Source organism: Erinaceus europaeus, chromosome 12 (genome assembly GCF_950295315.1).
Source record: "Erinaceus europaeus chromosome 12, mEriEur2.1, whole genome shotgun sequence".
Taxonomy (NCBI): domain Eukaryota; kingdom Metazoa; phylum Chordata; class Mammalia; order Eulipotyphla; family Erinaceidae; genus Erinaceus; species Erinaceus europaeus.
In genome coordinates, this window is record NC_080173.1 from 83,344,203 (window position 1) to 83,357,859 (window position 13,657).

Sequence of the window (13,657 nt, forward strand, 5' to 3'; positions counted from 1 at the left end):
ACGTGAAGTCTCTGGACACAGTCTGAAGTGAAGCATGTTGAGGTGGCCGTCGTTGCGTTGGTTAGGTTGTGATCGTCAGATGCAATATTATTTGATATGGATTGGGAGAGGCATACGGGAAAGTGGGCCCTATCCAAGGGTTCCAGGACTGGGGGAAGTAGAGGCTCTATAGTGGATATGTGAGGTTCCTACTGTCTTAGGGTTCAAAAAGACAATTGATAGTTAATGTTATCATCACATTAATTGGTAATTGGGTTAACTTTGAAAAGTCCTTTTGTTAGGGTTTGCTGTACAGTACCCAGTATCTTGTATATAGCTGTGTTATTGGTTGCTTCTGATATACTTGGTCTAGGCTTTTGAAAGAGTCTGTATATTAATTACACAGCCTATATATTAAAAAGATTCAGTTTGTGTTTTGAAAAACTTCAAGACATACAATTAATTTCCCCCCTCTTATATTAATTAACTAGTGATTTATATGACTACATTTTACTAGGAGTAAACATTTTACTAGGAGTAAACACCCTTCCCACCACCAAAAGACTGTGACCCATCCATCCCACCCACTCCCACCCCCCACTGGCCCAGGAAGCTGCATGTCTACCCCTCACCACAGGGTTTTTACTTTGGTGCCCTACTTACAATTTGGTCAGGTCCTGCTTTCAGTTTCCCTTTCAGATCTTCTTAGTCAACTTCTGTTCATGAGTGGGATCATCCCATACTCATCTTTATCTTTCTGACTTAGCTTACTTAACATAATTCCTTCTATCTCTGTCCAAGATGGGTCAGAGAAGGTGGGTTCATTGTTCTTGATAGCTGCATTTCTTTCTATTTTTATTTGACATGGAAGAGCGAAATTGAAAGGGGAGAGAGATAGAGAGGAATAGAGAAAGATGGACACCTGCAGAACAGCTTTACTGTTCACGAAGTGTTCCTTGGGCAGGTGGGGAGCAAAGGCTTGAACCTACATCCTTGAGCATGGTGATCTATATGCCTAACCACTTAACTGGGTGTGCCACCGCCCGGCCTCCAGTAGGATGAGTGTTTATAGCCAACATCCCTTCCTTTACATAGACTATCAAGAGGAGGCACATATCCTTTGGGGAATCTGGAGTCCAGAGCCAGGGCAAAGGAAGATATTTAGCAGATAAATGAATGATGCACATTTAAGACCTCTAGTTTGGAAAGACAGTTGATCTCCCTTAGTTAAGTGGACTGATTTGCTGAGTATTCATTGCATGGGTAGTTGGATTGATGGATGAATTCAGTTGAATTGAATGGAGCTTATCATGCCTCATTCTTTGAGCTTCTGGCAGACTACGCAACCCACTATCTCTGGATCTCAACTCCTAAAGGAATATTAGCAAATTTTTAAGCATCCAGGGTAGTGGTTCCAGACTCTTGACACACCTCTCAAGTTTAGAATGGAAAATAGATATGTTTCTTTCTTTTTTTATATTTATTTATTTATTCCCTTTTGTTGCCCTTGTTTTATTGCTGTAGTTATTGATGTCATTGTTGTTGGATAGGACAGAGAGAAATGGCGAGAGGAGGGGAAGACGGGGGGGGGGGAGAGAAAGATAGGCACCTGCAGGCCTGCGCAGGTGGGGAATTGGGGGATCGAACTGAGATCCTTACGCCAGTCCTTGGGCCTTGCGCCACAGGCGCTTAACCAACTGCACTACCACAGGACTCCCTCTCTCTCCCTTTCTATCTCCTCCTTCTCTCTCAATTCCTCTCTGTCCTAGCTAATAAAATGGAAAAAATGGCTACAAGGAGCAGTGAATTCATAGTGCTGGAACCAAGCCCCAGAGATAACCCTGGAGGCAAAAATAAATTGAAATAAAAAGTATTAATAAAAACACATATCTGGGGGTTGGGCGGTAGAGCAGCGGGTTAAGCGCTCTAGCTGCAGATGTCTGTCTTTCTCTCCCCCTCTCTCTCTTCCCCTCCTCTCTCCATTTCTCTCTGCCCTATTTAACAAGGACAACATCATCAACAACAATAATAACTACAACAACAATGAAAAACAACAAGGGCAACAAAAGGGCAAATAAATAAAAAAAACTTTAAAACTTTAAAAAATAACAACTGACTTTCAACCAACATGTTTAAAAAAATTTAAAAAAAGAAAGGGAGAGAGAAAGATAGACACTTGCAGACTTGCTTCATGGCTTGTGAGGCTAAGCCACTGCAGATGGGGAGTAGAGGCTTGAACTTGGATCCTTGAGTGGGTCCTTGTGCTTCATACTATGTACACTTAACAGGGTGTGCCACCAGCTAGCCTCTCTTAAAACACTTTCAGAAATCATTTTAATCTTCCAAAAGAGACATGAACCCCCCTACATAAATGTGTTTTTTCCTCCCTGTTTTTCTTTTTGGAATACACAACTCTCTTTTCTACTCCCTGACTGACCCTTGACCCCACAGGCTACTTTCCTTTACAAGACCAGAAAACCTTCAAGGATGAAAATATACTAAGGAGACAACTGACAGCTTTGTAGAGGGAAAAATACAGCTCAACAGCCTTCAGGACATTCTGGTTTCTCTCCAGAAACAAGATAAACTAATTCCTTATGCTTTCAAGTACTTGAAATCCTGACAATCTCTCCCTTCTTCTTCTCTCTCTCTCTCTCTCTCTCTCTCTCTCTCTCTCTGTGTGTGTGTTACTGAATATCTATATCTATTCATAGCTCTAAAAGTTTCCATTAGTGGAGAAAAAGAGAGCAACAAATGCTTGTTTGGGGCATCAGGCAAGCTGGGTGGCCACCAGCAAGCAGGTGGGCTACAGTCTGTTTGCTCCTGGCTGAGCCCCAGGCAAACATGGCCTCTCTCTAGGCTAAGCTTGTCTGCCTTGTGCTCTCGCAGCACTCAGGGTTTCTATGGGACCAAGATACAGGTTTTCTTTCCAGAGCACCAGTAGCTTCTGTTCTGCCAACACCTTCAGTTCCCACAAACAAAGCCACAGATACTGCCTGACATCTGTGTGGCCATGGCCTGCTCATCATCTGCCTTTCGTCTGCTTTCCTACAACCCACTTGCTCTCCAAACACCTCTTGTCAGAACTGCTCTCTGTTGCTATGTAGGAATTTCTGAGCCAGGACTAGAGTTACCCGTTCTTGCAGGACTGAGTGTGGCTCTCAGCTCTGGCTCTAACACTGTGGTATCAGAAATACATTTGGAATGACAACCATTGATATAGTGTTGTTAATGTCGCGGCGGTAAACAGAGACTCAAGGACACACGGCTGGGCAGAGAAGCTTTATTCACAAGCGGACAGACATGTGCTCTCCTGTCTTTCTCCTCTGGCGGCAGAGAGAGACCCTTAAACTAATCAGCACACAGATCTGTCCTGCATCCTTCTCCTCACGCAGTGGCGGCCAAGAACTCTGGAACTACGTAGCATAGGGGGCGGGGAGAAAAAGAGGCATGAAACTAGCAAGGGCCAAACCAAATCTCTCAGAGGTGGGGGAGGGGGGAGACCAAACCATGTGAAGCATACAACAATATAGTTTCTTTTTAAAATATTTATCTTGCTTTGATGGGGGGAGAGGGGAGAGAGAGAGAAAGAGAGAGAGAGAGAGAAATACAGAGAGACCAGATAATTGCTCAACTCTGGCTTATAGTGATTGTGGAGGTTGGTTGAATGTGGGACTTGGGGTCTGAGGCATCAAAGTCTTTTTGCATAATCGTAGTGCTGTCTCCCCAGCTCCTGATACAATTTCTAAAATAGGTGCTTTACTGGATGAATCTTACTTTTTCTTTTCTTTTTTTTTAATCTCTGGGGAATGACCCTAGAGCCTGGTGCATAGGTGATACTATGTATGATTGATTTGTCACTGTGTGTGGGGGGGGGGGGAGAAAGAGAAAAAGAGTTTCATTCCATGAAGCTTCTCTAGTGTCGTTCACATTCCTCCCTACAGTTCTGGGACTCAGGGCAAGGGCATATAGTTTGGTTAATAGTTGCTTTGCTGGGTAGATTACCTCCTGCTCCTGATGTAACTTATAGAGTAGTACATTGATAAGATCTTCCTGAGTGGGAGGTGGGCATCATTGTGTAAGGGAAAGAAAATGGCCACTCATTTTTCAAATTATAGGTTATGTCTCACTGAAGTCAATGATTGCAAAAGAGGATTTTTCTTTTTTTCTTCCCCCCCCCCCCAAGCTTTTATTACTGGGATGCAGCATCTGCGCAACTCCCAAGAACAATGATATTGTTCTCAGGACTTCCATACAATCATGTTTAAACCCATTGTAATTGTTATCAGCTATTACTGTTGTTGACATTGTCATTGCTACCAAGCTTTGAGCCAAGTGTGGTGTGAAGTACATCACTCACACAGGCCCTGCCCTGCCCAGCAGACGGCAGATATGAGAAGCACCATGAGAAGTTTGTACTGGGCTGTGGGGCCTCCAGAAGAGACTGTTTAGTTATACCTGGGAGAGCAGAGGAAGCTCCTTGGAGAAGGTGGGACTGTTCTAGTTAGTTTTAGTTCGCTATTTCTTTCTTTCTTTCTTTCTCCCCATAGTGTGTGTGTGTGTGTGTGTGTGTGTGTGTGTGTGTGTGTGTGTGTTTTAGTAGGAAGCTTTCTCTCTGTGTCTTTCTCTCTCTCTGTGTATGTATGTTTCTCTTTTTTTTTCTTTTAAGATATTTTATTTATTTATTAATGAGAAAGATAGGGGAGAGAGTGGTACATGTGCTGCCAGGGATTGAAGAATTCAAGACTTCCTGCTTGAGAGTCTAACACTTTATCCACTGCACCACCTCCTGGAGCACACTCTCTTTCTCTTTCTATCTGAAAAAAAAAATAGCCTAGAATCATAAGACCCCAGGAGAGAAAGAAAAAAGGCAATGAGAGAGGTACCCAGCCCCCATCATTCCAAATGGCTGCCTGATGTGCATGCCTAGAATATTCTCTCCCCACTCCAAGTCTCTGCTGAGTACCTCTTCCACAGCCTGAACCCTGAGTCCAGATTACGCTGCTGGGCCACTGCTACACAGCCCCCTTGGCTCAGAGCCCACTTGCAGTGATGCACTCTGTGACTATCCCTGCCTTCACATATGGGGACGGACACACACACACACACACACACACACACACACACACACCTTTCTTAGTAGTAAACAAATAGCTCTTTTTAAAATTTTATTCTTTAAGATTAATTTATTACGTATGAAAGAGAGAGTTTCACATGAGACAGAGAAAGAGTGAGAAGCCAGAGCACCACTGTGAGACATGCAGTGCTGGGAATCAACCCAGGAACCTAAAACACTCAAGTCCAGTCAGTGCTCTGCCAACTGAGCTATTTTCTCTGGCCACAAGTATCTTTACTAGGGAGTGAGGGAGGGAAGAGTACATATAAAGAGAAAGAGGGGGGAGGGAGAGCTAGAGAAAAAGAGAGAAAAGGAGGCAGGGGGAGAGAGATAAGGGGGATGGGGAGAGGTAGACATACAGCTCCTTCTTTATTTCATTCTGTAATTGCAGAGGGTTCACTGCTCTGGGCTGACATTCTCAGAAAGGAAGCGAGGAACAGAGTCATGCTTCAGAGAGGGAAATACACCACGGCACAGACACTTCCAGTAAGGAGGAGGCCAAGCATGAACCTTGTCTGCATGCTTGGCAAAGTCCAGTTGGTTCCTGAGGACTCTGCGAGACTTAAGTAGTCAGGGAGGCAGAAGAAAGACGTTATTAGGAAGATGAATGATTGCAAATGTGGCAATGACAGTTTACCACTGGGAGTGGCCAAGCATAAATTGGAGCTGTCCGTCATGGAGAGGAAGGTTATGAAGCAGAATATAGAGGGTTTTGAATGCCAAACCAAATGAGGCATGTGAGGTTTATCTTACCAGCCACAGGGAAGGATTCCTGTATCTTAATCAAGGTAGTCATGGGACCTGATCATGGCCAAGGGTAGAGCTTGCATTACTAAAGCACACACATTCACTCGAGACTGAGAAAACTGCAGGAATCAGAGGCCAGACGTTCATTTCTTTGTGTGAGTGATTCCTGCCACAAGCAAAAGGGCTAAGCAGGATAATGTCACAGGGGCCCTGGGAGGACTCACGTCCAGAGCCGGCAGCTGGCTTGCACTTCTTGGGGACCAAGAAGCCATGGAAGCACTTAGCTTTATACAGAGCTCCCACCAGTCTCCACATATGCAGAGAACTCCAAGGGACCCTGGGAAACAACATATAGGGAATGGAGGCACAAAGTGACCAAGAACAGGGTAGAATGGAGTCAGACAAAGTAGAGACTGAGTTCCTGTTCTATCACTGAACTAGCAGAGTGGCTTTGGGGACAAAATGCTTCAGTTTTCTGAAAGTGGGGTCTTCAATTACATAATGGGAAAGATGGTGACTTTTTTTTTACTTCTCTCTTTTATAATCTTTATTTATTTATTGGATAGAGACTCCTAGAAATCAAGTGGGAATGGGGAATTAGAGAGGGAGAGAGAAAGAGAGACACCTGCAGCATTGTTTCACCACTTGCAAAGCTTTTCCTCCTGCATTGTAACGTGTACTCACCCTGGTGTGCCATCACCTGGTCCCAAGACAGTGACTCTTTTGAAAGGTTTTTGATGAGGATTTGATGGCAGAACATGTGGGAAGTTTCAGGCACAGTGCCAGATATAAAGGAAGTGCTCGTTGAATGGAATCTGTCTGGGGACTTTTTAGCAGTTTAGAAAGACATAGGACGGGAGTCAGGCGGTAGTGCAGCGGGTTAAGTGCAGGTGGTGTGAAGTGCAAGGACTGGCGTAAGGATCCTGGTTTGAGCCCCCAGCTGGCTCTCCACCTGCAGGGGAGTCGCTTCACAAGTGTGAAGCAGGTCTGCAGGTGTCTGTCTTTCTCTCCTCCTCTCTGTCTTCTCCTCTTCTCTCTACTTCTCTCTGTCCTATCCAACAACAATGACATCAATAACAACAATAGTAACTACAACAATAAAACAAGGGCAACAAAAGGGAATATGTAAATAAATAAATATAAAATATTTTTTTAAAAAAAGAAAGACTTAGGACATGGTTCTCTTTGCCTCCCCCTGCCTCTTCTTCTATTTGTCTTTCTTGCCAGTTGTCATTGGCCCACACAATTATCCATCCAAACCTGGATAGAGAGAAGAAAGAATGAAAAGCACATTATTTGGCTTGGAGTATTTGTAGCTGGAGAAAAACCATAGCACATACTGCATTTTTTAACCACTTCTTTGCTAAGAAGGTGAAATATGCGTCACACATCTTTTTTTCTTTCCCCAAGACCTTTGGGATTTTTTTTGTTTGTTTTTTCTATAAATGGTAAAACACATCAATGAATCTCCCCATGAATATTTATTGAAACAGTACATCTAATACAAGGCCGCTTGAAAAGCAAAACTCCAAGGAGAAGGCATTCTGTGCAGCCATTGATCTTAAAATATTTACTATGAATATGCTCATCCTAGAAATATTATATGCTGCTTTTTAAAATTATTTGTTCTGGATGAAATCGCAGGGATTCAGCCTAGATGGATTTTACCAGCTGAATGCTATTGGCAATATGATCTTCTGGATTGCATTCAGTTTATTTCCCTCCTTAGCCTTTCATTTGCTGGTTTTGGCAATGGCTTCATCCACGTCTTTAGGATTCCTTGTGGAGAGGAATGAAAGACACCTGTAACAGGTGAGACTTGACACAGATGTTTAGGAGATTGTGCAGTCTAGAGTTAGAAGGAACTTAATATGGCATCACATCCAAAGCCCTTGCTTACACATGAAAACCAAAAACTATTTCTCAGCCCACCCATATTAAAATTAAAACTATATATGCCTGCTCACCTAACAAATGGAAATGTGTATTTTTTCAATATTTCATTTATTATTTTGCAATATAAGGTAGATACACAGAAGCGGATACAGAGAGGGATCAGATGGTGGAACACCTGGTTAAGGGCACATAGTACTAGGCACAAGGACCCCATGCTTCCCACCTGCAGCAGGGATGTTTTATAAGCAGTGAAGCAGGTGTGCAGGTCTCTCTCTCTCTTTCCTTCTCAAATTCTCTCTGTCCTGTCAAGTAAAATGGGGGGGGGGGGCTAGGGGATGGCTGCCAGGAGCAGTGGATTGATATGCGCAAGCACTGATTCCTAGAGACAGAGAGAGACCAGAGCAGTGTTCAGCTCTGGCTTATGGTGGTAGACCTCAGAGTCTCAGGCATGCAAGTCTCCTGCATCATCATTATGCTGCTTCCCCAGCCTGGCAATTGGAAATCTTCACTAGAGAACTAAGAGCATATGCAGGGGGATGCTTATCACAATTTAGTTTGCTATGGCCCTAACTAGAAATAACTTGAATATCTGTCAAAAGTAAAATATGGGAATAAATTCTCCCCTGATTCTATAACTGGTACATCTGCATTATTACTACTACTGCTGCTACCACTACTGCTACTAATTGGTATTATTTGTGAGACTGTATGTATGGTTTCACTGATCCCTGACTAATTTTTTCATTCTCTTTTACTTCACATGGAGAAAAAAGAGAGGAGAGAGACATAGACAGAGGGTGAGACACCACAGCATTGGTGCTTCTCCAGTGCCACATCATGCCCATGTGATGCCCAGACTCTCACTGCACACATGGCAAGTCAGGCACTCTATTCTGAGCAATTTTATTGTTATTTCATGACACATGCCTCCAAACTATGGGTATTTGTTTGCATGTTTGACTAACTGAAGTGCTGTATAAATATGCACCAAGGGAGTCGGGCTGTAGCACAGCGGGTTAAGCATACGTGGTGCAAAGCTCAAGGACAGGCGCAAGGATCCCAGTTTGACACCCTGCTCCCCATGCAAGGAAGTCGCTTCACAGGCAGTGAAGCAGGTTTGCAGGTGTCTGTCTTTCTCTCCCCCTCTCTGTCTTCCCCTCCTCTCTCCATTTCTCTCTGTCCTATCCAACAATGATGACATCATCAACAACAACAATAACTACAAAAATAAAACAACTAGGGCAACAAAAGGAAATAAATAAATATTTAAAAAAAACATGAACCAAATAGTCATTTTAAAGCTATGAAACAAAAGAGATAACATGCAGAGAATTTTTTTGTACCCAGGATGGGTCAGGGGGAGGTATATGACCTGTCTGGGAGACCTCTATCAAAAATATTACATTACTTGGGGCTGGGTAATAGCGCATTTGGTTGAACACACATATTACTATGTTCAAGGACCAGAATTCAAGCCCCCGGTTGCCACCTACAGGGGGAAAGCTTTGCAAGTGGTGAAGCAGTGCTGCAGGTGTCTCTCTGTCTCTCTACCACCCCCTTCTTCTTGATATCTGGTTGTCTCTATCCAATTAATAAAAATAATAAAAATATTATACTACCTTCCTAGAGGGATGATTACGGTGTACCAGAAAAGTAGAAAATGAAATAAAAAAGAGAAATGTATGCATTGTGTGATTCTGTTTTGCAGAAACAAGCAATGGTTCCACAAATGATCCCATCTGTGACTGATAGCCGTAGAGGGAGGTATATATGTATATATATATATATACACATACATATATATATGCCTTTACATATCCATAGACATCTTGAGAGTAGTGGGAATGTATAATCCTAGTCCTCTGCCAGTGGAACTGTTAGTGACAGGCTGACATTGAAGTGAGGAAAGGAGAGGAACCAAGAGGAAATAAGCCATAAAAAGATGCAACAAAAAATGGGCAAATATTCACAACTTAATACTAAAAAGAACAAAAAAAAAAAAACCCCATTAAAGTCTATATATTCTATTAGTTCCCTCTGGAGAAAGGGAATTAAAAACTATGAAAAGGGACCAGAAAGCAATCCTTGACAAATGAAGGTATTGATTAAGTGTACAGTTTTTTTGTTTCAAGTTTTGGTTGCCATTTTGCCATAGACATTTCTAGCTAGCTATCATCTCAGTCTTCCTCTGGGATGTTCTCCTTGCAACAATGACGCTATTTAGTGGTCCCTCTGAAGAGCCCTTCATTGTGCTGGGGACCACGTTCTCAGGGCTCTGCTTTCAGATGTCTTCACTTCATAGACTGAGCAACCAGGGTCAGGACACCCGAGCCAACTCTGACCAGGAGGATAAGGTCACAAAGTCATCTTTCCTGTAACACTCGAGTGACAGGGAAGGGAACTGAGTCTTCCTCATGGGTATTAGTGGTAGGGCCAGTCCAGAGCCCAAGTCCCCAGGCTCCTGTGTTTGATGATAATGTTCACTACCTAGAACTCAGTCCCAACATTCAGAGGCTGGTGATCCTGGGCTAGACTTATTTATTAATTTGTTTTATTATTATTATTATTATTATTATTATTAAATTGGTTTATGGGTTTAAGGCAGGCAATAAATGCCAACATGGGGCATTTCTATTGGAAAATGCTAGAGTAACTCATAGAGCAAGAGTGTCACTATTTGATTTATGTACTTATTTATGTATTTATGTATCATGTAACCGTGGTCTTGTACATGGAAGATTTCACACATCTGGGGTGACTTTTTCATTCAGGTAGAGACAGAAAAGGAGGGAAGGAAAAATCATAGCATCTGAGCTTCCTCTGGTAGCATAACATCTCGCATGTGGTCCTGGGCCTTGGACCCTGGCAAGGCACCTGTCCTATTTGGTGAACTATATCTCCCACTCAGAGTTGAGGCTGTCTGGGGATCATTTCCATTTGTCTTTTGCAATGGAAAATCTGCCTGCAACAGTGTGGCTTTCAGATCAAGGGTCTGCTGGTTCCACACTTGTCCTGACTCACTGATAAAAGGGAGGAAGAGAAATAGAAGAGACAAAGAGGAGAAACAGAAATGGTGGCATAAGCTTCTACCGGTGTCTTGAGAGCTAAGATCGGCTGAGCACTGCTCAGTGCTCCAAAGCACATGAGACCAAGCCACCTCCTCCATCAGAACTTGGTGTCAGACAATCCCACTGCCCTTGGCTACTGGGCCATTTAAAGGGAAAATTGAATTATAATCCTAACATCTTTTATACATCTGGAAATTTGTCATAGTAATTAAATGCTAATAAGGCGAGGGAGATTAAATGGATAGTTTCCTTAAAGATTACACTCCACCACCCAAGGTCAGGTGGAAATTATAAGTAATGTAGTGGTGTAGTTTGATCACTCCAGCTGGATAAATGTCAGGACGAAAGCAAGGAGTCATTCAGTTTTCTATATTTGAACATCTCATTAGAATCTGTGTCATTCAAAGACATATTGGGTGGCAGAAAGGTGACAGTTAAGGTCTCTCAAGAAAAGCCAAGTCCTTAATTATCTGATGGAGGCTGATGTGGCTACGGAATAGAGAAAGGCTGAGCAGAACAGAGAATAATGGATTATGCTAACATCAGGCTTCATGAGTGAGCCCATGGGGTGGGTCATGCTGTGAAGAGATCTGGCCAGAGGGTTTTTTTTTTTTTTTTCTGATTTCCTGTTAGCTAAGGCAATTCTTGGCATTAAAAAGTGATAGCCACAGCTATAAGGGAGAAGACTGCAGGGAATAAGTGCTCACCCTGAACACAGATGCAAGCAAGAGTCTCTGGGACTGGAGAAACATTGCCAAGGTGCTGAAGGCTGAGATGGCAGCAGATATGGGGTGGGGGTCTAGGAAGAAAGAAACAGGCACAATTCTAGGTGGTCCTCGACTGGAGTATGGTGGGAAGCTACAAAGAAAATGGACCCTGAATGGTACCATTTTGTGGGCATTCATGTCCTGTACATCTTTCTCCTCTTGGGTGTGGAATTGCTTCTAACAAATGTAAAAGTGATGAAATGGTACTTCCAAAGTTAGCTTACAAAACACAGTGACTTCTATCTTGTTTGAGCTCTCATCAGCTCTTTCTCTGATGAAGAAAATTGTCATGATGTGACGTACATCATGGATAGGCCCATGGATATGAGAGTAGCCACTGGTCAGTAGCCAGCAAAGAACTGCTAGTCATTAGCCAGCAAAGAATTCATGTCTCAAAGATGGCACAAATGAGCCTGGAAATGAGTACTCTCCCAGTCAAACCTTCAGATGAGACTGTTAGTAACCAACTTACTATTCTCAGCCTCATCAGAATCCTTGATCTGGAGGACCCAGTTAAGCTGTTCCAGGATTCTTGCCCAATCAAAAGTCTGAATTAATAAATGTTTGCTTCATGATGTAGCCTTAAGTTATGCCTACATTAGGGTACTCTGTTAGTGTTAATTAACTAATACATTGAACTTTAGACTATATGATGCTACTGGAATGTGTGTGTTTGTGCACGTGTGTGCATATGTGCGCGAAGGGGGGGTGCTTTAGGATGTCTACTAGGCACCTACATCTTTCTCTTATTATTATTATTTTTTCAAACCAGAGCAGTGCTCAGATCTGGCTTATAGTGGTAGTGGGGAATGGGACCTTTGAGCCTCAGGCATGAAAGTCATTTATATAACCATTATGTTATATTTCTGGCCCTTAGGTACACCCTTCTAGCTTTATTTCTTCATTTTCTACCCTAGATCCATGTCATGGAGAGAACTAGCTGCACTACCTTGGAAGTAGGGCTAAAGGAGAAGTATTTATCCTTTTCTGGCTGAACCAGGATGTGTGAGTGACTTGAGGGGGTAATCTTCCATTCTTTCTTCTCTTTGCCACTCAGTCAAAGAAACTCTTCCTTCCTCTATCTATAGTTCTCAGGTGAATAAAGGGTGGGGTGGGGGTGGGACTCTATGTTGTACCTTGGGACCTGAAACATAAAACAGAAAGTGTGTTTTTATTTTGAAGAAAAAAGTTCTTCACACCAATAATAGTTAATAATATCCAATAATTAAAGAAAGAAATCTAGACATTGACATGTTCATCATTTGTTGAGTAGGATAAATTAAAGTGTTTAGGGCTCCATCACTGCCAACAATAAGAGTGAGCTTCAGCAGTCAAGTTTCCAGATGAGAATGCAGCCTAGCAGACAAATTAATTGCATCCCAGTGAGATCTTGAAGCAGAGAAACCACCGAAGCTCTGCCATGATTCCTAATTTCCAGAAGCTATGGAATTTGTGTATGCTCTTTGCAGCTGCCTAGTTTGTGGTTATTTGTTAGGCAAGAACAGAAGAGACTAACTCTGGCAATGCCAGTGAGGTGTGATCTCAGTCAAGTCTCATTTACAGTGTAAAAGGCAGGAGGAAGGATGGGGAGACAAAAGTCTGTGTCTGGGAGCACTGCTTTGCTCTATTAGGCTTCTTACACCTACTGTGTGCTCTACCTTCCGGAGTGCAAGTGGATTGTTGTCATATGGATATGCCAACTGACAGTGAGGGTAAGAGTCATCCAGTGTGTTGATGCCAAAGCCAAGGCGATCAGGCTCTTGTCACTTGTAATGTTCAGGATGGCTGGTGGGTGATTCAAAGGGGCAGTTGTCTGCACATGCAGGTGTGAGCTCCAGCTGCAAGCCCCAGCTCTCCTAACCATACTTAAGCTGCTGGCTCAGGACCACAAAGATTCCTATCTTTAACATCTTGGGAACAAAGATCCTTTCTGCTGCTTGGGATGTTTGTAACTTAGGATTAAAATGCTGGGATCCTAACATATAGCAAGTTATGATGCTTTTAACCCAATTCTTTGAGAAAGACCTGCTCCCTCTTAGCAGGTTTCGAAATACTGGGAATGCCTGATAAATGGTCCTTATAAT